At 41.8% G+C, this 27,049-nt stretch overlaps 1 long non-coding RNA gene across 2 annotated transcripts; it reads left to right on the top strand.

Moving 5' to 3' along the window:
* The first annotated feature begins 305 nt into the window (after positions 1-305).
* Positions 306-24,103, top strand: LOC148000107 (uncharacterized). Of its 2 annotated transcripts, none has more exons than XR_015641265.1 (3): positions 306-545; positions 6,182-6,290; positions 7,060-7,985. It is a non-coding gene; the product is annotated as an uncharacterized LOC148000107 (long non-coding RNA). The 2 variants fall into 2 exon arrangements; XR_015641266.1 differs by lacking the exon at positions 7,060-7,985 and adding an exon at positions 20,071-24,103 and having other exon boundaries at positions 325-545.
* Positions 24,104-27,049: the final 2,946 nt, after the last annotated feature.

Here is a 27,049-nt window from a genome sequence, read left to right as displayed (position 1 = left end):
TCTCCCTTTTGCTGTTCTCAGTCCTGTCACCTAAGCCCAGGTCATGTTCTTAATAGGAAAGATGTGAGAAGTGTAGACAGCACCAAGCAGACATCATGACTTTGTGTTGTTTTGACTGTCGCACCATGTAGGTTAGCAGTTTGTCAACTTGACACAAGCTGGAGTCCTCTCAGAAGAGGAAATCTTAATTGAGAGATGTCTCTCTCAGACTGGGAAAGTCTATGGGAGTCTTTTCTTGATCAATGATTGATGGGAGGGCTCAGCCCATGCTGAGCAGTGCCATCTCTAGGCAAACAGTCCTGGGTTATATGAGAGAAGCAAATTGAGCAAGCCATGGAAATCAAGCCAGCAAGCAGCCATTCTGCATGGTTCCTACCTCTGCTTCTGCTCAACCTCTTGCTTTAACTTCCCTCAATGATGGACTATGTGACATAGAAGTGGAAACCAAATGAACCCTTTCCTCTCTGAGATGCTTTAGGTTGTGCTATTTATCACAACAGAAGGTAAAGTAAAATGCTCATCACAGACTGACACAGTGGATATAGGTGAGTAACAGCTCACTTTTATTATTTTATTAATGTTATTATTTTTCTACTACTGAAGGAATTAATGAATTACCAACCTGCAAATGCAGATGGTTTTAAACCTAACAGTTAGGGTTCTAAAATTTAGACAGTCTGAATGAATCTTCTGGAATAAAATGCTGCCCTGTATGTATTGAGGCTGCTGATACTATGTGGACTATTCCCAGGACTGGGCTGCAGTAGATGTGACAGGGCTTCAGAGTTCCTGGAAGTGTCCTTAGTGGTGAATCAGTACTAAGAGGATCCCAATTTAGCTGCAGAACTGGCAAATAGTTATGAGAGGCTGCACATGGCAGAGAGAGCTAAAGTCCTAGCTCGGAGCCATGCTTGGCATATCTGTGAAGTCCCCATCAACTGAGTTTATAGTTTTCAGTCTGCATTGTTATGACTCTTTGCCTTCAAGAAAATTTTCTCCTTTCTGAAGTTTTTGGCATGTGACTTTGAGGTCATAGTAAATAAATTATGTTTTCAATATTGATTAGACCATCAGGGTGGATGCAAGAAGGATGACATAGATCAATTGGTCAGAGATAAGTTTTCTTCATGGAATTCTTCATGTTTGATTCAGAAGTGAAGGACTCCAAGGTTATTTCACGAATTTTCATGGTGGTAGCGACTCAGTTATTCTTGAGCAAAGTCAACCATCCGAAATTTTGGATAACTATCAGGAGCAATGTCAGAAAAGTCTAAACAAAATATCTGTGTGCTTCACACACACAACATTATTCCAGATAGCCAGACCACACTGACGCAGGGCCCAGAGGTGCTGTCCTTTAACCAGATCATGGCTCCTTGCTCCAGTGAGCCTTGTGTTGATAATCCTCATTCAGGGGACGTGGTTTCACATCAGCTCAGCCTTATTGTCTACTGGTGAATGTTGCATGTGTGGCTGCCATATGGATTGTGTGCTATCGGGGAATCATTTCAATGTTTCAGATGCTCTGGGAGCCTGAAGCCATTTCTCAGATAATTAAATCCATAAAAAGATTTCATTTCTCCCTCAATGATTGGAGTGAGCCTGCTCTCTTTGGCCAAAACTATCATGACTGCGTAATTCCTCTGCTTCTCTGGTCATACATCAAAAGCAACCTCCTGATTCATATACATGGAGGTGACTATTAACACTGAAACTTTTTACATTGCAGGTTGTGACCCGACACAGGGTTGTAACCACATGTGGGGGTTGCAAGAAATTTGGCAACAGTAAAAGGCTCTGGTCATGCCATGATTTGAAATTAATCTGAGGTGTTCCTGACAGTGCTCACCCATGTCGCCCTGTATGACTTCACTGTATAGCCTTGGTACAGGACAGACAGCACACACACTTTGTTTTGTACACACTGCCGCCACACCACACAACTCTAAAGAATACAGCTTGGAATGCGTTGGCTCAGATTTTCAATGCTATATCATGAATTACAGTGTTCGTATGATATATACAAAGTCTTCTGCTCTTATAGAAACACAGTGGCTTAATTTCAGAAAACAAACCCTTTTATATTTTCTAACACCATTTCTAGACATGTAAGTATGAAATTGTTATATCTTTTTGGATTGTGCTGTGTTGGAAATTCGATTTTAAAAATTGTTGGATTTGCTAACCTAAGTTTCATTTAAGGCATTCTAAATTAATTTTGGCTTGGGGTTAGGACAGAATTCTGGCAATTTCTGAAATGGTCCCTAAACATACTCAGAGTTATTTAATAGTATATGTTTAAGTGAAACAACATTTTTCTCAGCATAGATGATAATAAAATCCAAATTTGATCAGTCATAAAAACTTGCGTTGAAGATTCTTTGAATCCTACGTCATCAAATATTAAAGCAACAGTTAACTTTTTTACATGAAAAGAAAACAACTCCACCTACCTCCTGCGCACGAACAATTGCTTTTATCTTTAATAGATGGTAGAATCACATGTATACCAAGATTATTTTACTTTCTTAGTGAGTTATTGTTGGTAAATGTTTGATTTATATACTTATTTTATATACCATGCAGTCATATACAAATTCTCAGGGGAAACAGTGGGGAGCAGCTGGAATTTGAGATTCACACTATGAAGCGTCCAGAGTCTCCCCCACAGCAGTTTTCTTTGATCTTCTTCATACAAATTTAAAACTGCACTGCTCTCAGTTAGAAAGCAATTATCCCAAGGTGGAGCTCACAGAAACGTCTACTCCATGACTTCCTTTTAATAGAGAGAAGCTTGAATTTTGGAGGATTTAGAAAAATGGCTGTCAGAGAATAATAGCTACTAACTTTATTGCAAGTATAAGATATATATTAAATGTGTCAAGTCGTTTTCATTTAAACCTTTTGGCAACCTAACATTCATAGCATGGGAGTTTGGAGAATTTAATTTCCTTGCTCAGGGTTTTATAACCAGAACATGATGGAGTCTGGGTTTTAATCTGTAACTAGAGGATGCTAGAACATTCCTTTGTGTCTTTTCAATAAGCAACGATCAACATTACTGAAAATATGCCATTAGAGCATGCCAGTCACCAGCAAGAATGCAGGCCCTGAAGCCTACTCTCTGTACTGGAAAGAAAGGAGGAAAAGTGTGACTCAGTGGTAGAGCACTTGCTTAGCATATAGGAAGATGTGAGTTCCATCACTGGCCGGGTCATGGGGATCTGAAAAGCTGTCACATCTACGATATTTCAATCTATCAACTGGCTTCTTAAATCCCAACTGCTTTGTCTCCCTTTTCTTTATCCTGTTCCAGAAGAACACAAACTCTTTTAGGAGCCTTGTTGAAAAGTCACAAACATTTCACAACTTTCAACCAACTAGCCATGGCTTCTTTTAATCAATATTCTTGAGTAGTTGGGTCCTGGGTAGCTTCAACAACTCTTTAACTTTTGCCAACGGACTAGAGAGAGGAAACTCAAGTCATTGGAGACACAGGGGCAAAGTCGAAGGCTTGGGGCTGGCTCTGGATGACAGTACAGTCTTGCTCCAAGGACCTTAATTGGCTGATAGAATGATTGCTTTGGCCAAGGGTCCAATTAATACCCAAGATTGAGGGGATTGGTTTTCCAACCTCGGTTGGATGAGTTTCCTGGCAAGAAAAAGCTACCACTGTAAATTCAATTCACTTCCTTAACTCCGCACCCACTCTATAATGTAAGGAGATCACTGTCTGGTTAATTCCAGACAAGGCTCTGTGAGTAGATGGGGAATTGGGTTTTTCAAATTTGAAAAAAAATAGAAAAGGATAAGTGAGTGTGAGTTTTATGTAGCTACCTTGATGCTCCATCTTGTGGAAAATGTACTAAATCCCAGCAGCACAGAAGGCAGGATGGCGAATTGAAGCACAGTTAGCCTGGAGGTTTACTCTTCCTGGGAATGATCCAATCCATAGCCTGCTGTGACTGGCATCCAGTGAGCCCAGTGGAATCACAGTTGGAACTGGAAACCAAAGTCACTCGGCCCTGTGTGAAAAGTGGCACAGGATGGCGACGTGTTGGTGGAACCAGAAGGCAACGTGGATCTATAGAGCAGAAGGTGGGGACACAGGTTTGGTCCTTGGCTTTGAAACGTACTCCAGACACAGCTAGGACTTAATCCAAAGGCATGAAGTTGACACGGCAATGCCTCCTTAGAGCTCTGTCACAAAGATCACATTAATGAATACATATAAATGCATGAGGACATTTAACTACAGTTAGAGCCTTTTGCTTATCCAAGGACAGCTGCTGCCAATTGGTCAGACACTATGCGCTTTGGTAACGAGCCTGTATTGGGGAACCACAGACAGTCTCTTGCTTTGCTTCCAAATAACTGCAAATTCCCAGGGCAACAAACTTAAGAGCGTGGGGTTGTTTCCCACTCTGCTTAGCACCTCAGCAGACAAGCTGTCTCAGAGGCTGTTTCGCTATTTACTCCCCCTGAATGGACTGCGGGCTGCCCATTCAAGCCCGGCTCCTGTTTCTAAGGCTTCCTCATTTCCTTGCCCTTTTTCTGGTTTACCAGATGGGATGAAGTCTTCTTATTACAACATCTTTCCCTTCTACTTACTTTGACCTGATTTAAAAGTAGCAAGTCACTTTATTTGGGCTGCAGGAAAGAGCATTAAACCAGATGTTGGGTGACTGAGATTTCTGGAAGACATTCCTCCCCTTGTTTTCAACCAGACACGTGATACGTGAAGTAGGAGCCCCTGGCATCCAGCCACAGGCCCCTGCTACAGCACGCGTACTCACTCATGCCTCCAATCACTGTCCAGAGGGCCAGCTGCTTCAGCATCTGCCTGCTAATCATTCTCTGGTGTGTCACCCAGCCTGCCTGACTACCCTGTGTCTGCAGGTGGGTCACGCAGTAGTTGAGAACAGACACTTTGCTGGGGAGAATCTGTTGGTCCTGGAGTTTGTCAATCTCCAGTTCAGTCCTGATCTGTCATATTGTTTCCAAAAGAAAGCAAGTAAGTTCAAGACTTGGTACTTTTATCTTTGTTTTTTTAAACAATGTAGAAAGACAGCAGGATGTTCTCTGTGGGCTATTGCTGGCCCTGGACTTTGCAAAGGCCAGACACCTTGAATACTACAGAGCATTGATCGTGATCTACCTCTGGGTGTCCTGAACAAGCAAGAGCTTGTTCGTCCCTAGGCGGTCCTAGCTCTGTCTTCCTGATCACTGACTCATTAGCCAACCATACTGTACCATGCACACATTTTGTTTTGCTTTCTAAATGTCCAGCTTTGGAGAGGTCAGAGTATAGGATAGACGTTTATCTGCATGTTTGTTCATTTAACCAATGGGTACTTAGTGAGTATATATTATGTGGTAGGTACAATCATAGGCACTATGGAGAGAAGGTTGAGATGGAGCAGTTATGAGCACAGGCACCTTGCTACCTGCTGGTGGTACAGTCAGAGATAAAGCCAGGGTAAACATTAGGCACAGGAACAGCTTCCTGAAGTCTTCAGAACTTTCTACAAAGGAGCCTAGCTGTGACAAGGATGGGAAAGAGCTGGTGGTGTGGTTGTTATGGTTTGAATGTGGAATATCCCCACTGGCTCAGATAGTTGACTATGCGGTCCCCAGTTGGTGATGCTATTTTGGGAGGTGGTAGAATCATATGGACATAGGATCTAGCTGGTAGATGTAGGCTACTAGGGGAGAGTCTTGAAGGCTATAACTTGGCCCTGACCCATTAAAATATTAACAAATTGCATCACAAAATAAATTGCCAAAAATGAACCTACCTAGCCACCACAGTTGACAGTGGTTTCTCAAACTGTGAGCCAAAATAAACCTCTCCTCCCTTAGGTTGCTTCTGTGTGGATTTGTATATGCGCTAGAGAGGAAGGGAGTAGAGACATGAACTCTAGGCAGACCTGAAAGAATCCAGTCCTCATGGTGGTAGGCTTTGAGGAGACTGAGACGTGTTTAGGTTTCTCTGGAAGTCCACTAGGGATTGTTAGGACCCTGACTGATGAAGGCTTCTGAGATTAGATGAGGGCTTGTGTAGGCAGTTTCTTATTTGTGGAGTTGTATTGCCTTCCCCATAACTCCAGACCCTTGATAGTCTGGTAGAATGTTCTGGATGAGTCTAACTTCTATATCAGATTCTATTCCATCTTTTAAGAAAAATGGCCACAGACAGGCCTGGTGTGCCCATTTCATGATCCTGTGATAGAGCTAGAAGAGCTCCCCAGAAGACTGGACGTTTCCTATCCTGCATCTCTGAATGTCAGGTAAGTGTGTGGGTTAGGTCCACCTGGGACTCAGATTTCTTATTTTCCTATATGCCATTGATACCTATCACTTTCAGCCAACTTTAAACAAATTTGATGATGACTATCTGTCATCGTCTGCATGGGCTAAGGATAGTTCCTAGATTTGGACGTTCAATGCTACAAGTAAGAATGTTCTGTGTAAAGAGGAATAAATTGGCTACTCCAGAATCACTGACTGTGTTCCAGGCTTTTCTGTGTTGTACAATCACATTTCCTGAAGTGACATGTTGAAGTAGACACTATTATTTCTATTTTAAAGAATTAAAAATTAAGAGATCAGATGTGTTTCCAAAGGTCTGGGATGAAGTTTGGTTGTTTGATTTAAAGTTAATACATTAGTTATCCATTGTTACATTGATTATTTCAAAGCTTGGTGGCTTAAATCAATGAGCAACACTTAGTTTTTTTTTTTTGTTTTTTTTTTTTTTTTTTTGGTTCTTTTTTTCGGAGCTGGGGACCGAACCCCGGGCCTTGCGCTTCCTCAACACTTAGTTTTTAAAGATGTATTTATTATTATTATATGTGGATGGGTGCTTTGCCTGCATGTATATCTGTACCATGGGCAAACTCTACCCTTGGAAGTCCATAAAGAGTGTCAGACAATTGTACCTGCCATGTGGGTGCTGGGAACTGAACCTGGGTTCTCGGGAAGAACAGCCAGCCTTAGCCACTAAGCCATCTCTAGATCCAATCATTAATATTTATTAATTTGACTTCTGTGAATCAGGAAAGAAGAGCTATGAAGCTGTGAAGCTGAAGTCAGATCTTTTCATGAGCTGGAGAAGTGGACAGCTGAATCTGTGATCATTTGTGGGCTGAGCAAGAGCTGTAGGGTTTTCATTGAAGATGGCACTCTTTGCTTTTCTCCACATCATATTATTGTTGGGGCTCTGTGTCTTTCCAGCATGGTGCTGATTTCTCTTCCAGTGAGCTGTCCAAAAGAAGCCAAGGAAGACACCTTATGCTCTTCTTATATGACTTTGGGAATCATGCATTTCTGAAACATTTTGTTATTCACACAGGGCAGCCATGCTCATTGTGACAGGAACTATATAAGAGGGTGAGTCACTGGAGACAAGGATGGTTGGGGACATCACAGAGATTAGCTACCATAGTCACTATGCATTTACAACACCATAGCTACTTCCTAGGGCTCCACCTAAGAATTAAGGGGAGTGGCACCACTCTCCCAACCTGTTTATTTTGATTTTAAAATAAAGCATGTGTTCATATAATAAAATTAGAAAAGTTAAGAATAAATTATCATCCATAATAAGAATAAAAATATTTGACATGATAGAAACATCATTAGGATAAATATAATAGCCTACCAAGCTGACAATTTTCTTGAAAGAAGAGTCATTTGAGTACGTAAGCAACATCATTTTCACATAGAAGTATTTATGTGTGAAATATAAAACTATGTATGTTTTATATTTATAATGTAACTATATTTACAGTAAAATAAGTATATATTTTAAACCAGACTCACCCAGACACTCCTCTTAATTCTTTTTTTTTTCAAGATAGGGTCTTTCTATAAAGACCTAGCTGTCCTTAAACTCGCTCTGTAGACCAGGCTGGCCTTGAACTCAGAGATCTACCTGCCTCTCTCTGCCTCTGGAGTGCTGGGATTAAAGTTGTGCTCCACAGAATACTTAGAAAATTCTTTGCAGTGTGTGTGTGTGTGTGTGTGTGTGTGTGTGTGTGTGTGTGTGTACATGCAGGTGTCTGTTAGTGTTTGCATGTGTGGGAGCATGGGTATGTGCAGTTACATGAGAGAGTTATACGCATCTGTGTACGGGAGATAACCTCTGCTGTTTTCTTTAATTACTCTCTACCTTATATACTATGGAAAAGTCTGTACTTGAAATCAGAGCTCCTAACTTGGCTAGTTTTGATAGTGTATTCTGTGATCCTGTCTCCCCATCCCAAATCCTGAGATTACAAGTAGGATACTATGATAGCTTGAGCCTTTATGTGGGTATCAGAGATCTGAACACCAGTTCTCATGCTTGTGGAGCAACTTCTTCATTTGTTGAGCTATCACCCCAGCCTTCAAAATGCTTTCAAGGGTGCACGTGACCATACTTAGATGGCTATTGCTGGAACACCTCCTAGTAACCTATGGAAAAACAGCCTGTGTGTTCAGATGTTTCACCAGCTGAAACGTATACTGTTACTAATAGACACAATTAACATATAGAATGATACATTACATTGTGTGTGCAAATACATGAGCCATTTCCTGGAACTAACAGAGGGGAGGGGAAATTAGAGAGGTTGGGAAACCAGAGATGCCAACAGTAAGGAGTAAGATGTTGGAGAGAAGATGAATGGAAAATACTTGGGGTGAATTTTACCCAGTCCTAGTGCAGTGTTGCTGGGTGGTCCATGTTAACTTAATGGGACTGGAATGGAGCACCCACAAGACTTTCTGGATCTTAGCTACCATATTTGTAAGAGAGGGGCCATAGGGTGACATGTGATTACTCTGTGGCGCTAATGGAAAAAGCAAAAGAGAAAATGCTTGAGGGAATGTAAAGACCTAAGCCAAAGGAAAGTACTCTTGTCCGTTATTTTTACTGCTGGCTCCAGAGAGACACCTGTGGGTGGTGCTGCAGCTACCAGACCACAGAGGGCTGCTGCTTCATAGCCCTGGGGGCCCTCCCTCAGGACGAGCTAGCCATATGTCTCACTCCTGCTGTCAAACACCTTGGCCACTGTATTTTGCTAAACTCTGCTTCCATGCGCTTGTGAAAGAGCATGAAAGGCTGCTGGGAGAGTGTTTTGCTTGTGTCTGCTTGCGTATGCCTGGATGGAAGGTCAGGTGGGGCTCAGTGTGCACAAGGCTTGCCACCTGGTACTGGTGAGCATGCAGGACTGGCACCAGGCCACGGGGCTCCAAGAGATGTAAGTGCAGTAAGCGAAACTTGGTACATAAGCCTGTAACACGTTTACAAATTCCCATCACATCACCAAGGTCCCAAACAGAAGGAGGACTGAGTTTCTTCCACAAACATTTCTTTTTGACTTCTTTTCTAATAACATTGTTCCCTTCGAAGAGTCTGGTAGCCATTCATGTGTCAATAAGAGGCAGCTTTATGGGGCGGGCACGAGCAAACTCTGTGCTAAGACTCGGCTCTGTGTGAAAAATGTGTTGCTGCTTCCTGAAGCACAACTGCTGCCCAGCGACATCAAGCCTGTATCTCTGTGCTCAACAGGTAGCAAAACACCCTCCAGAGTGGGGGGAAAGTGCACCTCCATGATTGTTCAAATTCCACAGTGTTAATCTCCTATGGTATCAGTAGACCCAGGTGATACCCTGGGTGCAGGATTGACAGAGAGTAGACAACAGGCCCTGAGAATCAGCGTAAGCCAGAGCTGCCACTGAATTCAAACTTACTCATCAAATACTCCTTAAAACAAGCATCTAAAAACCCATTAGCATCCCGGAATCAACACCTCCTGTTTAAAGTTCGGCTTCTTCCACTGCTCCTGGTCTTACTGAATGGGAACAACACAGCTGGCTTTAAAAGCTGACCCCCAGATTCTAGTGGAGTATTTAGGTTTTCTTACCTCACTGTCACGAACAAACTCCCAAGGTCAGATAACTTAATGTTCTGAATATTTATGGTAAGTTCACTCCCCTGTAGACTGTGCCACCATTACTAATGCCTTGTATTATTACAAAAAAAAAAAAAAAGAAAAAAAGAAAAGAAAGGCTGAAAGTAATTTTCCTATGTTTACTCTTCAATGCATACACACTCACATTCATGCAGACACATATCACAGACATATATACACATATACCACACACATAGGAACACACATGCATATTCACATGCACACATACATACACACACCAAACACGTGTGCATGTGTTTGTACAATTCATTTTCCTACTGTGGAGCATAGTGATCTTTAGAAAATGCAAATGTGATGGTGTCACCTCTTTTAATGGCTTCTCGATGGTTTGGGGATCATTATAAAAATTTGTAGAACAATCTGAAAAAGTCATGACTGACCTGCCTCTTAGTCTAAATGATCCTGTGCTGTTCTGGACATGTGTCGCTTAATCCTGTTCCAACCACAGTAGCTGACATTCAATCCCTCTGACATGACAAACCGTTTACCTTTTTTTAAAAAATTGTTCTATTCCTGGAATTACTTGGTGTGACCAACTCCATGTCAGTTTTCAACTTCAGCTAAAATTTTTGAGAAAGATTGTATCAAACTTCCCAACCTGAAAAGATTCTTCCTTTTTCATCTACAGCATCCTGTCCCATTCTTAGCTACACTCCCTACGGCAGTGTGTAAAGTCCGAACTGCTTTCCCTCACAGCCAGTGTTTGGTATCATCAAACTCCAACAACCTTGACAAACCGGAGTGGTGTCTCATTGTATTTTTAGTTTTCATGTCCTGTATTACTCATCAGTTTGAGAAGTTGAAATGTGTTTATTTGCATCTTCTATCCTGCTCAAGCCATTTGCCTACTTTTATATTTTGTTAATTTATTCTTTTTATGTTTTATTTTTTAATTTTATTGGATATTTTCTTTATTTACATTTCAAATGTTATCCCCTTTCCCCGTTTCCCCTCCAGAAACCCCCATCCCATCCCTCCTTCCCCCTGCTTCTATGAGGGTGCTTCCCCACCCACCCACTCCCCCCACTTCCCTGCCCTAGCATTCCTCTACATTGGAACATCAAGCCTTAAAAGGACTAAGGGCCTTTTCTCCCATTGATACCTGACAAGGTCAGCCTCTTCTACACATGCAGCTGGAGCCATAGGTCCATCCCTGTGTACTCTTGGGATGGTGGTTTAGTCCCTGGGAGCTCTGGGAGTCTGGTTGATATTGTTGTTCTTATGGGATGGCAAATCCTTTTAGCTACTTCAGTCCTTTCTCTAACTTTTCCATTGAGGATCCAATTCTCAGTCCAGTGGTTGGCTGTAAGCATCGGCCTCTGTATTTATGATACTCTGGCAGAGCCTCTCAGGTGACAGCTATATCAGGCTCCTGTGAGTATGCACTTCTTGGCATCTGCAATAGTGTCTGGATTTGGTGACTGTATGTGGGATGGATCCCTCGGAAGGGTCATCTCTGAATGGTCTTTCCTTCAGTCTTTGCTCCACATTTTGTCTCCTTATTTACTCCTGTGAGTATTTTGTTCCTCCTTCACACGTTGGTCTTCCTTCTTGAGCTGCATGTGGTCTGTAAATTTTATCTTGGGTATTCTGGAACTTTTGGGCTAATATCCACTTATCAGTGAGAGCATACCATGTGTATTCTTTTGTGATTAAGTTACCCCACTCAGGATATTTTCTAGTTCCATCCATTGCCTAAGAATTCCATGAAGTCATTGTTTTTAGTAGCTGAGTAGTACTCCATTGTGTAAATGTATCGCATTTTCTGTATCCATTACTCCACTGAAGGACATTTGGATTCTTTCCAGCTTCTGGCTATTATAAATAAGGCTACTATGAACATAGTGGAGTATGTGTTCTTGTTGTTGGAGCATCCATTGGGTATATGCCCAGGAGTGGTATAGCTAGGTCCTCAGGTAGTACTATGTCCAATTTTCTGAGGAAGCACCAGACTGATTTCTAGAATGGTTGTACCAGCTTGCAATCCCACCAGCAATGGAGGAGTGTTTCTCGTTCTCCACATCCTCTCCAGCATCTGCTGTCACCTGAGTTTTTGATCTTAGCCATTCTAACTGCTGTGAGGTGGTATCTCAGGGTTGCTTTGATTTGCTTTCCCTGATGACTAAGGTTGTTGAACATTTCTTTAGATGCTTTGCAGCCATTTGATATTCCTCAGTTGAGAATTCTTTCTTTAGCTCTGCACCCCACCTTTTATTAGGGTTATTTGATTCTCTGGGAGTCTAACTTCTTGAGTTCTTTGTATATATTGGATATTAGCCCTTTATTGGATATAGGATTGGTAAAGATTTTTCCCAATCTGTTGGTTGTCATTTTATCCTATTGACAGTGTCCTTTGCCTTACAGAAGCTTTGAGATTTTATGAGGTCCAATTTGTCAATTCTTGGAGCATAAACTTTAGAGTTCTGATCAGGAAGTTTCCCCCTGTGCCCATGTGTTTGAAGCTCTTCCCTACATTCTCTTTTATTAGTTTAAGTGTATCTGGTTTTATGTGGAGGTCCTTGATCCACTTGGACTTGAGCTTTGTCTAAGGTGATAAGAATGGATCAATTTGCATTCTTCTACATTCGACTGCTAGTTGAACTGGCACCATTTTTTTCCACTGCATTGTTTTAGCTCCTTTGTCAAAGATCAAGTGACCAGAGTTGTATGGGTTCATTTCTGGGTCTTTAATTCTATTCCATTGACCTACTTTCCTGTCTCTGTACCAATACCATACAGTTTTTTAAAATCATAATTGCTCTGAAATACAGTTTGAGGTCAGGGATGGTGATTCCCCCCAGAAGTTATTTTATTGTTGAGAATGGTTTCACTATCCTGGGTCTTTGTTATTCTAAATTAATTCGAAAATTGCTCTTTCTAAGTCTATGAAGAATTGAGTAGGAATTTTGATGTGGATTGCATTGAATATGTAGATTTTTTTTGGCAAGATGACCATTTTTACTATATTAATCCTGCCAATCCATGAGCATGGGAGATCTTTCCATCTTCTGAGATTTTCTTTGATTTCTTTCTTCAGAAACTTGAAGTTCTTGTCATACAGGTCTTTCACTTGCTTAGTTAGACAGGAACAGTTTTTTAGACAGATACCAGGTACCCAAGTTAAATCAGGATCAGATAAACCACCAAAACAGTCTCATAACCCCTAAAAAAATAGAAGCAGTCATTAAAAGTCTTCCAACAAAAAAAGTCCAAGACCAGATGTGTTTAGTGAAGAATTCTATCAGACCTTCAAAGAAGACCTAATACTAATACTCTTCAAACTATTCCACAAAATAGAAGCAGAAGGAACACTACCCAATTCGTTCTATGAAGCCACAATTATGCTTATACCTAAATCATGCAAAGACCCGACAAAGAAAGAGAACTTCAGACCAATTTCCGTTATGAATATCGATGCAAAAATACCCAATAAAATTCTGACAAACAGAATCCAAAATGATCATCAAAATGATCATCCATCATGATCAAGTAGGCTTCATCCCAGGGATGCAGGGATGGTTCTATATGAAAATGCACCAATGAGATCCACTATATAAACAAACTCAAAAAAAAAAAAACACATGATCATCTCATTAGATGCTGAGAAAACATTTGACAAAATTCAACACCCCTTCATGGTAAAAGTCTTGGAAAGATCAGAAATTCAAGTCCCATAACTAAACATAGTAAAAGCAATATACAGCACACCAGTAGCCAACATCAAACTTGAAGAGAAACTTGAAGCAATCCCACTAAAACCAGGGGCTAGACAAGCCTGCCCACTCTCTTCCTACCTATTCAATGTAGTATTTGAAGTCCTAGTCTGAACAATTAGACAACAAAAGGATGTCAAAAGGATACAGATTGGAAAGGAAGAAGTCAAAATAGCATTATTTGCAGATGATATGATAGTATACTTACATGACCCCAAAAATTCCACCAGAGACCTCCTAAATCTGATAACAACTTCAGCAAAGTGGCTGGGTATAAAATTAATCTAACAAATCAGTAGCCTTTCTTTACTCAAAGGATTAACAGGCTGAGAAAGAAATTAGGGAAGCAACACCCTTCACAATAGTTACAAATAATATAAAATACCTTGGTGATGTTTTATTCCTATCAGTAGCGTGGCCCTTGGATAATAAGCCTTGTGAACTGTGCAGGCCGTGTCTTCTTCCAGCCTTTTCCTTGTTTTTGCACTCTCTTCAAGAAGCCGTTTGTTATTTTAGTGTTATAAAATACATGTTTTTCTTTTAGCTCATAATATGTTTCTATATTCTTTCATATTTCTGCATGTAAGAGTATGTCAGGGTAAAAACTTCCTCTAGGATGGTCTGTCTGCAAAGTTCATCGTCTCATTCCCAAGAAAAGGATCTGAATAAAGATGACAGTAATTTCCTCTCAGCATACCAAGAAGAATCCTCCCTCCATCTTGGCTTTGATTATCGTTGGTCAGTTCAGCTTCTGTGTAATTTCTTCCCTTCCTGATTTTATTGGCTTTGCTTCAGTTTGGCTTTTGAGCAAGAGTCTCCCTATGGAAGCCTGGCTGGTGTAGGGCTCTCTAGGTAGCTCAATGTGGCTGAGAACTTGGAACTGTTCCACAGTCTTTTAAGTGCTGAGATGACAGGTGTGTGCCACCAAATTCAGCATCTTTAAAGGTTTCTGCCTTTTACCCCAGCTCTCCTACTTTTAAATGAAATTGTAATTGTTTGTTTCCAAAACCCTAAATAAGAATAGAAGACTTTGCTAAATTTTACTTTATGTCCTGTCTTGAGATTTAAGACTTAAAATCTTTGCTGCTCTATCTTGCCATTTGTCTCATCATTTCCCTATCTGACACAGAGGTACACCACATATATACCTCGTTAAGGATAAGTTTGACGTCTGGCACTGGAGAGAAAGGTCAGCAAACATCCTCTGACTGTATTCAAGGTAGCTTGCTGCTTCAGCCAGAGTGAGAATCTCAAGGTCACTTTGGCCAGGTTTGGGCATCCCATAGACAGTTTCCCCACCAGCGTTCTGCACTGCTGGGTTGTGTAGACTTTCCTGAAGTTTCATTGCAGCTCACTTCTGCCTACTTAGTCTTGCTTCCTCTCTCTTCCTGTCAGAGATGTGGATCTTAGCAAACATCTGACATGCCAAGGTTTGGTCTTTTGACTCCTTCCAGTGGACCAGTCTATGGTGTGTGTGTGTACATGAATGTGTGGTATATGTTTACTCTGGTATTTCTTCTGTCAGTTTCTTCTACTTTATAGGCATCTCTTTCTTTAGGTTAGGGAAGTTTTCTTCTATGATTTTGTTGAAGATATTTACTCACCCTTTAAGTTGGGAGTCTTCACTCTCTTCTATACCTATTTTCCTTAGGTTTGATCTTCTCATTGTGTCCTGGATTTCCTGTATGTTTTGGGCTAGGATACTCTGGTATTTCTTATGAAACTATTAAAATTAAAATTTCTTGGGGTTGTGGAGATAGCTTAGTGGGTAAAATGTTTTAAGTGTGAAGATCAATCATGATCCAGATCCTCAGCACCCATGTAAGAGCCACTGTAATCCCAGCACTTGGGAGGTAGAGACAGGTTTTCCAAGAGGAAGACAGATAGCCAAACCAGCTGAGTGGTGAGCTCTGGATTCAAGAGACCCTGACCCAAAACATAAAGTGGAGAGGAATTGAGGAAGACACCCAATGTCAACCTCTGGCCTCTACACATATGTGCATACTAGTCTCTCTCTCTCTCTCTCTCTCTCTCTCTCTCTCTCTCTCTCTCTCACATACACACACACACTACATACACATAAAATTTAAAAATTTAGGTAAATTAAATTTAGTAGAATTTATTTATTCAAGGAAGTGCACTGTGGATACAGCAGTTGAGATTGAAAATAGTTCAGAATGCTCCACTTCACTCTAATTACACGCATAGCCAGAGAAAAAGATGAGAGAGAGAGAGAGAGAGGAACAGCCTGATTGGCTGCAGTAAGCATTTGTTGTATATGGTAGCTTTCAGATTGTGATTGGCTAGGAGTTCAGCTGTTCTGATTGGCTGGGACTCAACTGCTTCTACTTCCAGTTAGGGTACAGTCCTCTTACTCTTTAATGTAAATTCATTACATGCTAGGTTACAGTGCAGGATGCACAGAGAAACCTTTAGGCTAAAATTAAAATATAGGTGGAAGTGGCTTTAAGCCAAACTTAATTCAATTTAACAGTACCTCATTCCCTTCTGTGTTTATGTTCCTTGAAACTTTGTTGGTATTTTTTTCTTTCGAGACTTGTATTGAAGTTAGGTTCTTTTTGAGATTATATGGGATTTTTGGGGGGTGGGGTGGGGGAGGGTTTACCAGTTGCCTAGGGGCCTGGTGGATTTAAGGGCAGATTGAGTTAAAATCATCTGTGTCCTAAATATTGAGGCATCAGTGTATGGGAGGGGATTGTAGTTAAGATAGGCATGCTTTTAACTTTCTCTTTGCTGGGCTTGCTTCCTGGTTTGGGCATATAAAGCCATGGCCTTTCAGACCACACTCTATGTGTCAGTCTCTTCACCTTGGGTGGGCTCAAGACTTAATTTCCTGTTTCTCATGTCACTCTGAAGCCCTCAGATGGAAAGGAAAGGTCACTGGAGTTCAGTGCATAGCTTCAGATGAAGGGTTGGATCTTGGTTTCTTTCCCTGGTTCCCAGGCTCCGTGTCTTACTTTGAAACTGGAAACTCGGGATGGTTCCAAGTTTCAAAGTGAGATATACCCCTCACTTTATTGCCAGCACACTGATTCATTAAAACGCTATTTACTTTTGGTTTATATTTATCCAGGCTTCATTTATTTTCCTTTTCTGAATGGGGGCTGGGTCATTTAGGGTTTTTAAGACCTCCATACAGATGGAGATAAATGTCCAGAGTCATAAAGAAGTGGGCTTTACATGAGAGGACTCCTGCAGCGTGGGAGACCCCAACAGAGAGACAAGACAATCTCTGTTGGTCACAACATCAGAAACACAAAGTGACTAGAGGAAGTTGTGAGAGGCACACAGCTGTAGGACAGACAGACAGAGAGACATTACGAAAGACAATCAGTATTGCATACTCAAAGACCAGAGACTGAGAGCTCTGTTGGGCATTTAAGAGAAACACTGAGATGAATTGCTGGGGTATGAGGCCTGTTAGAAGAGTTATTAATGCCACAGAGAGACGAAAAATAGCATGACAGGGTATAAGAAGAGTTCATGCCCCAGCATCAAAGATAGCATTATGGGGAACTCCAAAGACAGGAAACTGGGGGACTAAATGGCAGAAGTGGGAGTCTCTTCTTATCCATTTCTGAGGATGGGAGTGGTTTCATAGGATGGCTCTCTGATTCCTAGGAGGAATTTCTGCGGGAGGCAGAAAAAAGGAAAGGGGCAGGATGTATGCTTTCTTTAATGTAAATTCATTCCCCCTGAGAAACCCTGGCACCTGGAAGTCTGTTAGCTAGATATTCATAGGCAATGTCTCAGTACTCGCCTTTCAGGCTCTGTAGAGGGGAAGGGCTGCAGGTACCATGGCTTGCATAGCAGCTGAATTCTAACATTATAGTTTTACACAGACTATCCAGTAGTCTCCCCTCATCTACGCTTTTATTCTTTGCAGCTTCAGCTACCCGTGGCTAACTGTGGTCCAAAAAGATTTAAGATTTACCTTGGCTCGTAATATAATTAAAATCTTTCTATTTGATGATATTGCTGTTTATGCTTTTCCATACTCGGGTTCTCTCCTTGCCCATTTACATGAGCTACAGGAATGCATGGATGGAGGATGCCAGGCTTGTGTGGCCTGTGCCTGTACTCCCTGGGCTAGCTTGCCACCTTATTTTTTGAGACAGGGTCTCTCGATAAATCAGGAACTTGCTGGTTTAGTTAGGACAGCTAGCCAATAAGCTCCAGAGATTGTCCCGTTTCTGTCTCTCCAGCCCTGATGCTACAGGTGTATACCATTGCACCTAGCTTTTACACTGGTGCAGTCCTTATCTTGAGCGGCGGGCACATTACCAACTGAGCCATCTCCCAACTCTCAGGTGTTCTAATTTCTTCCAAGTAAGTTCAACATAAACAGTCATTACTCTTGGCCTCCTGATTATGAATGCGGCATGACCAGTCACCTCAAGTTCCTGCCATCATAGTCTCTCCACCATAATGGACTGTATCATTAGGCTGTGAGCTGAAATACCTTTCCTCCTAGCTTGCTTTTGTCAGAGGTGTTATTGTCACAGTAATAGGACAACTAATATAGTTCTTTCCTGTTTCTTTGAAGAATGTCTGTTGGCTCACTTCTGTGTTACACTTATTAAATGACATTTTCCTGCTAAGAGCAAAATAGAGCGAACATGTGATCTGCGTTTTAAAGGTATGAGGGGCTGACTGAGTTGTGCCAATTTCCTCTAAGGTAGATGAAAAATAGCTACTGTTTTTTTGTTGTTGTCTTTATGTCAACATTATAGATTTTAGTGGTCACTGAAAAACAAATATAATTTTCAGGACCCTATAAACCAAAACTTTAGATTTAGACATTTTAGACCAGGGTATATATAAAATAGGAACTGAGAAATGAGCTTGTGTCATTCAGTAACCTTTCATCCACGATAATGAAAATTACTCAAGGCAGTTGACTCATAACGTGGGGAGGTTTGTTTTGGCTCATTCTCTGGAGCTCCCACTCCATGACGGAGTAACCCCTTTGCTTTGGGCCTTTGCTTAGGCAGAACATCATAGCAACAGTGAGAGACAGAGTAAACTCAGCTATTCATTCACTAGGAAGAGGGGGAGACTAGGAATTTGTAATTCCTTTCATAGGCAAAGCCCAGTGACCTAACCACCTGACGTAGACCTTACATATGGAAAGCCCACACACAGTACCTTTAGCTGCTTCCTGCAAAGCTTGGTCCCGGAAATTCGAAGAGGGTGGTAAGGGAATGAAGAGTGGACAGACACTGAAGAAAGACAGACATAGGTATAGAAAAGCTGGGATCCAGAGGGCTGTACTTACTTTGATGGAGGATACCAACTGCTACAGCAACCTAGAACCTTGTTAATTTTATACATCTGAACAGAGGAGGCAGATTTATGGCATCCAGCTGAATAAAGGAGGCAGGTTTAGCCAATCTTCCTAGGGGAATCTCTGTAAGAGATCAATCTCTGGTGGCAGTCATCCCAGAGGAGGAAGCTGTGGCTGATGGTTTCTCCACACAATGGCAACACTTACACTTGGACCAGAGGAAGGCTTTGCTACCCATCTCTCTAAGCTGTTCCATGGGTCAGAGGCATTTGGGTCCTTGACATTGCTGTGCCTATGTTAACAACATATGTTCACTTTATTCTTCAAAACTTTCTAATGGCTCCTTACTGGAAACCAAGCCTTTAATACTTGGACCAAAATTTGGGAGGATTTTCCATATTCAAACCATAGCAGAGCTTGTGATGGATAGTCAATTAAAAATGCCAACTAATCATTATTTTGGTATTGATAAAAAGATGATTATGATCATAAATGGTCCAAATGCATTCCAGTTTTCAAAACCAATTGAAGGGGAGAAATTTCTATATTAATGGATTAAGTCAAGAGGCCTCAAAAGATCTGAGGAAGTGACTTGGCAACAATTTTCTTGAAAATTGCTGAATTTTATTTTTAGTCTCAAAACTCAGATCTACAATTATATCTAATCTAATACAGCCTGACTTTCTTGTTGAAATAAGTAAAATTTGTACTGTGGGAAGAAATTAGAATACAAATAAGAATAATTGGGTAACAAACTTGAGCCAAAGAATTAGCGTTTAGTGGTTTAGTTAATGTGTGAGTATACTGATGCAACTTTTATGTCTATTAAGTGTTTGGAACATTCATTTTATTTTTAACTTTTTATTGATTCTTTTTGAGTTTTACATCATGCACTCCACTCCCACTCATCTCCCTGTCCCCTCATATTTGCCTTTGGCCCTTGTAATCCCCCCAAAATAACACACACACACACACACACACACACACACACATACACACACACACACACCAGCAATAACAACAACAAAAAAACAAAACATAGAAAACATCTCATCATTTTTACTTGCAGATGTTCATCACAATGATTCATTGGTCTGGTTTAAGATCACTGGCTTCTGTGACACCGTCAATATTGGATCTTCATCAAGATTCCTCAGAGTTATCCTGTTGTTGCCTTGTGTCATGTAGATCCTGCAACTTTAGATCAGCAGGACTCACCTTTCATGATGCCAACTGTTCACAGATGATATAGATTTGGGGGGTGGGCCAATTCATAGCCTTGGATCTGGGCTTGGGTGGTAGCAATGCTGGTCAGCCCAGTGGCTCTCCTATCCACCCCACCAGGGCAGGCTCTCCAGTATTGCTCTGGCTAGACTGCCCAGTGCCACAGTCAGAAGAAGCCAGGGTTAGCTCTCATGTTTTCATGCCGTCAGGCTGGCTCACCAGCATCCACACCTCCAGAGCCAGCTCCTACTCAAGACACTGACCCATTCTCCCAAGTGCTGCAGTTCTCATACCCTTGGGGCTGTCTCACCGTTGTCGTCTCCATCAGGACCATTCTCGAAAGTGCTGCAGCCAAGGGGCAGAGTCAATTCTGGTGTGATGACTTTGTGGACAGGTTTTCCTGACTGCCAGAGGTGGTGAGGGGTACAGGTTGTGGGGTCTGCATCACATCTGCACCTATGCCTCCCCACAGCAGGTGAGTGGTAAGGGCAGCTCTCCCACACTAACGCCCTTGGAGGCTGACTCACCCACACCCCTGCTATCAGATTCAGGAGCCAGGGCCTGCTCTCCTGAGTGCTGCATCCAGTGAGGGCTAGGGACAGTTCTGCACAGCCCCTGGACATCCAGGTAGTCCCCCAGAAGCTGCCCTCACCAGGGAAATCCCATGTTCTCTAGTGGTAATATGAGCTATGGACATAGACACTGACCCCTGCCACCATGTAACTACAAACCCAGACATGGCCCTCAGCATTTAATTTTAAAATATAAATGTTTAGATACACATTAAATTCAAATGTTTTAATTCCATGATTGTTACTATTTCTGGCTCAGAAAAAGCAGCTGGGAACATGGCTTGGGATAGATTTTCCTTGAGAGATTCCTGTTTTCATTGACAAGTTTTGGCTTCTGTCATTTCCACGAAGGTTCTGCTGGTTGCCTGCAGCTCCTCTCTGAGGCTGCAATTCTTGTTTGCTTCTAAAACACACGTGATTACTTATTACCTGTGACCGTTCTTCAATTCCACAAGAGAACAAATGAACTGTGCATTCACTACAGTCTTGTAAACGTATTTGGCCAGGAGGAGGCTTCTTGGCTGTGTGCCGGAAACTGGCTTTAGGGACCTTGTTTAGGTAATTAGCTCAATTTTAAAGAATTGGCTTGGACTGGAGAGATGACTCAGGGTTAAGAGCGCTTGCTGGTCTTTCAGGGGATCCTGGTTAAGTTCCCAGTATTTATATTGGGAAATTCCAGTTTCAGGGAATCCAATTCCCCTTTTCTGGTTTCTGCAGGCACCAGGCAGCACATGGTACACATAGAGATGTATGAGTACACATAAAACAGAAGTACGTTTTTTAATTGGCTTAACTCTAGTCCCAGGATGAAGTTTGTGAGAAGCAATGAGCATCACAAGGAAGGACCAGAATCCCTGAGAGGCTGAGGTGTGAATAAAGAAGAGACCAGATCTGTTTTGTGCATTTACTAATCTGATCGACTGTCTGAAGCTCCCAAACTGACAGTCATCTTGGGAAGTCACTTGGCAGGCAAACCTGCAAGCTCCCGGTTCGGAAATCTAGCAGGTAGATGGCGATTCTAGCGTGTTTTATTTTCCTCTCCTTCTTTTTCTCCCCTCTCTTGCCCACTTTCATTTTTGGCTATTGAAGATTTATGCGGTTCAGCACTCCGAGGATGTTTTCATAGGCTCTAATGAGGTCCCAGCAGTTTTTAACAATAACAGGACATTACTGTTCATAAGATATATTATGTGTTTTTCCTCATCTTTCTCCCTTGAATGAAATGTAGAGAAGTATTGCTAACTCCCAATTCCCATCCCTTTACTATGACAAATGGTTCAGTGACTTAATAGGGCTAACTACCTTGCTGCGATTTTTATATGGCCATTTGAATAAACTCTCAAGAAGAACATAGTTTCCACATATTTTCTGTTAGATTGCTGGAGTTCACATGAACAGCTGTTTATTAGTGGCCGTGGAAGTTGCCCATAGTGCTATCCTTGCTACTTCTGCATCCTGGGGATGTCTTGTGCGGAATTTGCCAGTCCTTTTGAGAGCTGCCCCTGAGAATGCTTGATGTCTTGGTCCATTCTGTTTTGTTATTACAAAACACTCAAGACTGAACAATTAGTTAGCAAAAGAGGTCTCACTGGCTCAGTGTTCAGGAAATCTAAAAGCAGGAGGTAAGAGTGCCCTGGATGTGCTACAACACAGTGGCTAAGCATGTACAAGCATATCAGAAAAGAGGAGATTCAAGAGGGCCAAACTTGACTTTTACTTTTACTGTGGCTTTCACTCTGCCCTGAAATTAACATGTTATTAATGGATGAGTTGCATTTCCCTTCTAGCAAAGGAACGCGCTTAAAAAATCATTCCGGGAAATGAGAATCGATAAAATAATCCAGTCCCACAAGACCTGACACACTCCATTGAAAGCTTTGATCCTTTCCCAAAGTGGGGGTGCCACCATGAAGCCACTTTCAGAACCTCTAAATAGCACCACAGTGGAATTCAGTCTTCTAGAACACCAGCTCCTGGAGGACAAAATACAACCCAACCACAGTGCCAATCAATGTCCTTCCACTTCTTGGGGTTGGAGTGCAGTCCACGGTGACATCCATGGCTTCAACTCAGTGAGACAATACGTACTTGCAACAGGGGTTCACTCCCTTCCCTGAGCTGTCTGGGAAAGCCAGCCTCCTCTAGTGACTGTGATGCAAGCCAGGATTGTAGAAGGGTTTTTAGAGGGAAGAACAATTTCAACAAGAGAGTACCTCAGCCTTGGGTGCCTTAGCTTGGGTACTCCCAGCATTTGTTCTTCTGTGGTGACTGCTTTTGAAGTCAAGTCTAGAGGTATTTTTTTTTCCTTCTTAAAGGTCAGACAGATTAAACATAAGCAGAAAAAGAGAAAGGAACCAAGATGTGGTCCACAATGTAACACAGAGAAATTCCAAGGAAATCAGGCATTTTCCGCTAAGGAACAAAGACTGTGGGGGAGGCTTTACAGCAGTGGGTGGGGGAGAGGGGAGGATGGGAGACTCCAAGCAGGGTGGGACAGCTCACAACCTGCATTAATGTGTTCTATTTTGGTTCTGGGCTGCTTTGGAGCTCTGGATCCATGGCTTTCACCCTGCCCTGAAATTAACTTGTTATAAATGGACGGGTTGCATCTCCCATCCAGCAAAGGAACAAGCTTGAAAAATCATTCTGGGAAATGTGCTGAATCATTGTTCCAGGCACAGAAAGTCACCATGCCCTGAGAAACAGACTGTTGGGAAAGGATCTGGGACAAACACCCCCATTCTATGGTTGTCAGTTCTCTGCTCCTGTTATTTGGGTTTGGTTTTTACTAAGAAAGTCTCTTGAGAGACTACTTGGAGGCAGATTTTAAAAAGCCTTCTCTTTCTGGATACATCTGGGACAGAAACCGCAGAACTATTTGATCTGGCTATGATAACTCTGTTCTCCATTGCGTTTCTCTGGACAACTGCTTTTACTCTTTGTGCATGTGTATGTACACACACACACACACACAAACACACACACACACACACACACAAACACACACATACACCAAATACGTTCTGTGCAGGTCTGATGTAGGTTCTGTGCACTAGGAACTTTTGATGAAGCTTTACAGTCTTGTTCTGGAGTCTTATCTAGATGTGACCTATTATATCCTCAGATAGAATGCTGGTGCTGCTGAGGCTGTGGACCGCTCCAATCCCCAGGTGCTCTAACTCATTCAGTGCCCTTTTGCTTTTTCCAAATAAACAGTCTGCCCAAAAAAGGGATCAAATGGAAAACTTTATAAATACTCTAAATGATGGAAACAGGAAGCAGAATAAAAATGATGTAGCTATTCACAGAGAGCATACTGTCATTTTTTTTTCTCTGTAAATATATACTATTCATTCTGAAAGGGCTGTGCCTAAAGAAGGAAAGACACACAGTGACTTGGCTGATATTGGTCTTGCTTGGGAAAGTTGCCTCGCATGAGAGGGACTCCTCAGGGAGGTGTAGTTGGGACATGACTAGAGGGCCATGGAAATTTCTGGAGAAAAAAGACAGTTTGGCTTCTACATTAGATGTGTAACATGATACCTCATGGAGTACTAGTGGAGTCCATTTTCTGTGGCTATAACAAAATGCTCTAGTCCAGTTCTTTATAAAGAACAGCAGTTCATATATGTCTTTGTTCTGAAGACTATGAAGTCCAAGACTGGATGGCCACGTCTGCTGAGCACCTCCAGCTGCAGTTGTGCACATGTGCAAGCAGTACATGGGAACTCTGCAGGGCAGCGACCAGTTCCACCCACAGCATTCACATACCAAAGCGTCCACACCCTCCTACCTCTTAGTTCCTTGAGTGTTTCTCAAAGGTCCACCTCTCAATCCTGTCACAAAGGCCACCAACTTTGAACTAGAGTTGTCAGGGGCAAGCCATTTTCAGATCACAGCAGCTACCAGTTTCCAGTGTCTTGTGCTCTCCTGAACAGCTAAAGGGCTTCATCTCTGTCAATTCTTATTTATTTGATTACTTAATTAAAACTGCATTTGCATCAAGACTCAAGACTCTGAAAAGGGAGATTAAATTAGCAATTGTCAAGCTTCTGATTTCAGTGCAGTTTCCCACTCCAACTCATGACTGATGACCCCTTCCAAACTTGTTTTTATGTTCACAGCTCTTATGAATATTCACCATAGAATGAACCAAAACCAGGCAAAATTTAAAAGTAGCAGTATCAATCCATATAAAGTGAACCTATTGCAGGTTGACACATTTAATGAAAAGAGACTCATATTCTAAAACCAGCCTTCTAGGCTGACTGGCAACCCACCCTCCCTGAATCTCTACTATTTCTAGTTTAACAGAAGGTAGTTGGATTCTTATCTCTACTTGGTGTCAAGTCTGTTGTAAATGTTTTGATTGAAGTATACACAAAGAAAAACTGGCTCCATACAGACACACAGTTGCAAAGGGGGGTGGTCTAAAGTCATTTGTATGGTCACTGATGGGTCTTTGACTTAACATAATTTCAGAAAAAACTTTGAACAGAAATATCATGAATGGTAGATACTGAAGATTCCAGAAGTTATAGGTTGTGAAAAGAAAATCCAAACTTCAGGGGGTGGGTTACCAAGAGGCCTTCCCAATAGTTACAGGTTGTGACTATTGTCCTTGGGTTCTCATCAAAACTGGATGGGAAGATCTTATTGCTGATGTTCCTCTCTTCTGGCTACCCTTTCACAGTGCCAGAAATAGTGTAGAGAGAAATGTCTTAGATCTTGCGTGCAATAACACTCTATTGCCAGGCAAAATGTGCTTACAGTGCAATAGTGGCATAACTGTTATTGGAGCATAACCAACTGATCTGGTTGTGTGTGAACTAAGAAGGAGTTCCTACTTGGTACTGTGAATGTCATCAAAGTCTTGTGACTGAGGAGCTTCTGGGTAGTAGGGCTGAATGCAATTTTCTTGTCTTGCTAAATTATTTACATCAATTAAACTGTAGAATAATAAATTAAAAAATAAGCAAATGATAATGTTTTGTTTTGACACAAGATATTATTATATTCATACCCAGGCCAGCCTCAAACTCCTGGCAATCCTCCTGTTTCTGCCTCTCAAGTGCTAGAATCACAGGCATGTCCCACCATGCCAAGTACAAATGATGGTTTTTAAAGGTTGCTTGCAAAGTCAAGTCTGAAGCAGCATTTGGTATTTTGCTATACTGCTTTGGCTTACATGTCTGTTGGCTGTTAGGCACAAAGGAGTCAATAACATCACTTTCTGACCACTCTGAAAATGTTTCATGGTGGCTCAAACACTTTCAAAATACTGAGTGTTTCACTTGCAAAACTGAAATTTCTCCTTCCTCAGTATCAACACCCATCTCCTTTGAAAAAACAATCTCAGATTTCAGCTCACTCTGGTGGCTCATCCCTGTAGATCCCAGTACTCAGGAGGCTGAGACTGAAAAATAGTCATGAGTTTGAAGCCAAATCAGCTAGCGACACATTAGGTTCCAGGCTATTTTGGGCTAAGAATAAGATACTATCTCAGAAAATAATTAAAGGGTATAAACAAAAGAAATCAGAAATGAGAGTAAAGGAGCTGTGAAGCTTTCAGGCCTCTTGGACTTACAGTGGTGGGTAGAAGGTTTTAAAAACTCTTAAGTTTTGCTCAAAGGACCATGTTCCATCACTGCATACAAAATTGACAGTGCTTTTCCTTGAAGTGACGGGCCCACTGCCCTCATTTCAAGGTAATTTCTGCCAGGTAGCCAAGTCTCACAACCACTAGACACTGGGCACAATCAATCATTTCTTCACTTTGAAACTTGGTTTGTTGTGTTTTTCAGGGTTCTCTTCCTCTCCTGATTTTTCTTTCCCCTTACTGACCCATTTTCTAACCTTTGTGGGCTGCTAACACACCTGCGGTGGGTGTACTCTGGGTGAGATCCTGGGGCCTCAGTGACTCTAATTTGCAATCTACTTATTTGGTGGCATCGAGTTTTGTGGTTTGTGGATGCCACCTGCTGTTGGCTCTTTCTTTCTCGATCTTTCCCTTTCTCTCAATCTGTCTCTATTCAGCCAGCAAACTCCAACAACCTGGTGAATAGCTCCACTTGGAAATCATACAGTTGTCTTCAGTTAAAGATGACTACAGCAGAATTCCTGATGGCATTTCCCTGTCAGTCCCTTCCCAGTGTCAGTAAATGACACCAACATCAAAGTCCAGAGTTTAAAGGAACTTTTTGGATATGTGTGGTGTGTGTGTGTGTGTGTGTGTGTGTGTGTGTGTTGAAT

Source organism: Rattus norvegicus, chromosome 17 (genome assembly GCF_021556685.1).
Source record: "Rattus norvegicus strain SHRSP/BbbUtx chromosome 17, alternate assembly SHRSP_T2T, whole genome shotgun sequence".
NCBI classification, from domain to species: domain Eukaryota; kingdom Metazoa; phylum Chordata; class Mammalia; order Rodentia; family Muridae; genus Rattus; species Rattus norvegicus.
This window is presented reverse-complemented; position numbering and strand designations above follow the sequence as displayed.